General features: G+C 47.1%; 1 non-coding gene across 1 annotated transcript; it reads right to left on the bottom strand.

The window, feature by feature from the left end:
- Nucleotides 1-440: 440 nt before the first annotated feature.
- Nucleotides 441-542, bottom strand: LOC111737091. Its single transcript, XR_002779348.1, has one exon. It is a non-coding gene; the product is annotated as a U6 spliceosomal RNA (small nuclear RNA).
- Between the last annotated feature and the right edge of the window lie 4,412 nt (nucleotides 543-4,954).

Genomic DNA, 4,954 nt, shown 5'->3' on the forward strand with positions numbered 1-4,954 from the left:
AACTATTAACTGACATTTAATAGAATAATTTTTAAACGGCTCCTGTGTCAAAAAGGTGAAATGCTTTCTACACAAAAGACTGACTCAAATAAAAGGCTTCACGGTTCCAGTCAAAGGGGGTGGGGAAACAAAATGACAGAATATTGACGATAGCACTGCAAACAGGATCCCACATACACGACCATGCTGTACGAACAGATGCTCTGAGTTCTCATCGTCCCACCCTTATGACGCATGTGCAGTCAGCCCTAATATCACTGTTAACCAGAACTTCATTCCTTTTGATGGCTGAATAATATTCCATTTTATGGATATACTATAATGTGTTGATCCATTTGTCCACTGATAGACATTTGAGCTGTTTCTACCTTTTAAGCTATTGTAAATAGTGCTGCTAAATAAGTTTAATTAATTAAGATACAATTGATGCATAACATTGTAAAAATGTGGAACGGTTCACGAATTTGTATGTCATCCTTGCATGGGGGCCGTTTAATATTCTGTTTTGTTCCAGTTTTCGTATGTGCGTTGCTGGAACAAGCATTAAAGAAGTTTTATTCTAAAAGAAAAATTTACATCACTACTGTAAGTAGGAAACCTATATTCTTCTACAAGATAATGAAATCGATACTTAACTATTAGGACTAAAAATTTCCACCTGTGTAGCACATAAAATCACAATGTGCGCTATCAGATGCAGCAGTAAAAAGCTCGGGTGCCGGATGTGGTTGGCCTTGAGTATGAATCCTGTGTGACTCTTTGCCATCGGTGTGACTCTTGGCACATGTCCTGTCTTTTCCCAGCCTCAGTTTCCTCATTTCTAAAATGACAATACTTAAATTGCTTCCTCCTGTGGTGGTCGTGAGAATTAGACTCACGAATAAAGTGCTCAGCACTCCGGCAGGCGCACGGTAAGTGCTCAGTACGTGAAAGCTGGTAGGTAGGACCCCGGGTCATGGCCACGACCACGGCCACAGTGCCAGCAGCTGACAAAGCAAAGATTTACTACGTGCCAGGAACTGGGTGAAGGGCCTCACGTGCCTTATGTCATGTAATACCCATGATGTTCTATAAGGCAGATTATTTACCCCCCACATTTTGTAGATCAAAAAACAGGCAAAGAGAGGTGGAGCCAGCAGTTGAAGGTCACACAGCAAAGACTTGAACTCTGGGGAAGTAAATGACAATCTTAGAAGCGACTGAAAGAGTCCATGGACCGTCAGGGATGTCCCGGATGAAGGTGATTAATTACAAAGTGGCCGCCTGGGCCCTTGAGGTCCAGGCCTGGCGACTGGCTGCAAACTGGCTGGTTCGTCCTCGCTAGAGTCTTCCCAGCGGCGTCCTCATGGAGTGGCTCTTTCTCAGGTCTGCCAAGAGGAGCCTCCCCAAGAGACCGCTCTTGGCCGTCACATCTTTCCTAGTTGACTTAACTCTTACGGTTAATGGGCTCACCTGCCCTCTCTGTGCCCCACCATCCCCCTGTGTCCCTAAACTGCCCCTTTGCTCTGCGATCTTTCCCTTTCCACACTGCATCTGAGCCTTCGAGACTGTCTCGCAGCCTCTTACTAATTGTATACTCCTGGTGCAAAAATTAGCAAGTCTCAAGTTCACATGCATCTTCTATACTTTTGTCAACGGGGATGTGTATGATGCAGGCCACATGGGGAACCCTGTTCCATTCAAGGGCGACACTGGCATCAAGGTCATATTAGTTTCCGGCACTGTCATAACAAATCGACACCAACTGAGGGGCTTAAAAGAGCAGGAGTTTATTCTCCCACAAATCTAGAGGCCAAAGTCCCTTGAGTCCCAAATCGAGGTGTCAGCAAGGCCACTCTCCCTCCAAGTCGCCAGGGAAGGGTTCTTCTCTGCCTCTTCCAGCTTCCGATGGTTCCAGGCGTTCCTTGGCTTGTGGCTGCACTGGTCCAATCTCCGGCTCCGTCTTCCCACGGCCTTCTCCCTGTATGCCTCTGTGTGTCCTTTTCCATCTCTTATGGGGACACTTGTCATTGGATTTAAGAAACACCCTAATCCAGTATGATCGTCTCGATCCTTATTTTAATTACCTCTGCAAAGACCCTATTTCCTAGGTCACATTCCTAGACTCCAACTGGACATGAATGTTTAGGGAACACTGTTCAACTCAGGACAGAGGTCTTCGAGTGGAAGGTGCCCGATATTCTTTGTAACAGGTGTGTTGTATATTTGAGCCCAATGGGTACTAACATAAAGGCGCTTAATTTTCCTCCAAAATCCAAAAGTTATCTTCTAAAAATCTCTCTTTCCCAGCCCTTAGTGGCACCATATTAACAGATCCAGTCTGGGTCAGGTCAGTTTAAAACATCTACCTTGTTCCCCTCCACCCTCCCCAAATCGGCTTTGCCCCAGGGCCTAAGAAACCTGGCTTGGGCCTGGCCACCTCTCGTGCTTCTGGTTCCCAAAGTGCACCAAATAGGAGATTCCATGGGCGACCAAATTCGGCCAGTGCTGCATGACACCAAGTTACCCAGATGCCTTTACTTTAGACTCAGCGTGTGCCATCCATCCAAGAGCAGGTGGTGGCCAACCTTGTTCAGCCCGGGAAATGATTTTCCACACAACATCTCACCCCCGTGGTGTTCCCCAGGGCACACCGTGGGAAATCCCACGCTGTGTAAAATACTGCGAAATATATAGTATATCTACCGCTATTATGTATGCATTGCAATAGAAGATGAGTTTTTGAGTTAAATACACCAACTCTGGAACAATTTCGTGACTTATTCAGAAAATTGGCCTCCAGATCACTGTGGCCAAGACCCAACTTGGCTGGGAGACTGCAATCCCTCGGCAGAGCCACATGGACAGTTAAGCTGGCCAAATTCAATTCTGAGAGAGGATCAGAGACTAGAGCTGCTCTGATTTCCCTAAGCCCTGCTTCAGCAGCCAGGAGGGTGTAACTCTCATATTGAAAGGCAAGTACTTTCAAGGAAAATTTACACTATAGTGTAGTCCGATAATGTATGCAATTACGTTATGTAAATTCAACTACAGGGACTCAGCAGAACAGCAATAATAACAATGATAATATAATAATGAGAGAAAAGACAGAATAAATAAATGTTAAGTGCCAGGCGAAGCTTCACCTGCCGTTCTCCCGGTGTGAACCTGGACCCACTCAGTAGTCTCAGCCCTGAGCATGCGTCCAGTGCTTAAATATCTGTTGCTTTCATATGACACGGCCTCTAAAAGCTGGCCCACTCATTCACCTGGTGCTCAGCTGGACAACGGACAACCTTCTCGAACAGCGTAGAAAACCTAGGTGCCCTGAACCGACTGGGAGAAAGCACAGCAGCCTCCAGTGTAATCTTTCTGGGAACCTTCCAAGGTAATTTCTGACCATAGTCCGTGTGTGTCATCCCCAGGAGATTAGAGCTGCATGGCCACATTGGATGTGACGGCACCGCGATCTCAAAGCTGAATAGGATCTGGCTTTGCCCGACTTGTTAAATACTTTCTGAAAGCGAGGACTAATGCTGCACTTGGGTTCATTAGGGGCCAGCAAGGTGATAAGATCTGAAGAAACCCAACATCAGTCGTGGAAAGGCACCGTCAACTTCCCCCTTTCACTGCCGTTCATCTGCTCTTTAAACGATGCAAGTTTGCAGTCACGGAATACCTAACTCGCTGCCAGAGCTCTGGCATCCTGCGGGGCCAATGTGTCGTATGGGGTGCGAGAAGCAGCAAGTTTCTACCACAGAGTCAGGCCCTCGGGCAGACACATCCTGAGACGAAGCATCTCAGCTTTCCCACCAGGAGTGCTCAGCTGCACGCGTTGCTGGCTGCGGGTGGTTCAGGTTAGTTATTTACTGCTGTCCTGTGTTAAGATTCCTGCCTCGGACGCACTGAAGGGACCGGGGAGGCAGTGACTTCGCTTGACTCAAATTGCAATCAGCCAGCCTCTTGGCTCTGTGTTTATCTACCCAGAACTATTTTTGGTGTGTGTTCATAGACAGCACACACCAAAGTATTTGGTATTTGAGATGCAGGCGTTAAGGATGATTAAAGTTAGCTGCTAATGAGGACGCCTAGAATAGATATATTGTGTGTGTGAGTGTGTGCGTGCGTGTGTTCGTGCGCGTGCTGCATGTGTGTGCTCTGCTGTGTGTCTGCAAAGCAGATGTCTACAAAGCTGCCCTCAGGTGACCTCGCCAATGTCTTGGATAGGCTAAGATGTCCATGGACAGAAGATGGAAATAGATGAAAACTGGCCTCTCTCAAAATACTGCCTTAGCAAACATCCCAACTCCTCCATCTATATTTTTCCTATTCTTCAAAGCCATGCCCATCCCACCCCTTCAAGGCACCTTGCTTGACCACCTTCTGAACTCCTAGACCACCGATAGCAAATCGATTCTACCTCCAGTACAAGATCCGATCAAGGTGGCAGGGATTACCTGGAGCACCGTGTTGAGGAGGATGCTGAGAACTGCCTGGGCTGTGAATGATGCTGTGGTAGTTTCCTTGAGGGCTGTAATAAAGTACCACCATTTGGAGGGCTTAAAACAATGGAAGTTTATTCTCTCACGGTTCTAGAGGCCAGAAGTCTGAAATTAAGTTGTGGGCGGGACCAGAGGGCCATGCTCCTTCTGAAACCTCTAGAAGAGGGTACGTCCTTGCCTCTTCCAGCTTCTGGTGGCCCCAGTGTCCTTCAGCTTGTGGCTGTATCACTCTAATCTCTGTCTCCGTCTTCACTTGCTAATCTTCCCCGTGTCTGTGTTTTCACATGGCATTCCCCTCTGTGTGTGTGTCTGTGACCAAATCTCCCTCTCTTTATAAAGACACCAGTCACCAGATTAGAACCCATTCTAATGGCCTCATCTTAACTGGATTATGTCTGCAAAGGTCACATTCACAGGTACCAGGGGTTAGGATTTGAACATATCTTTTTTGGGGGGGGAGAGGATGCAACTCA

The sequence above is a fragment of the Pteropus vampyrus genome, unplaced genomic scaffold (genome assembly GCF_000151845.1).
Source record: "Pteropus vampyrus isolate Shadow unplaced genomic scaffold, Pvam_2.0 Scaffold23, whole genome shotgun sequence".
Classification (NCBI taxonomy): Eukaryota; Metazoa; Chordata; class Mammalia; order Chiroptera; family Pteropodidae; genus Pteropus; species Pteropus vampyrus.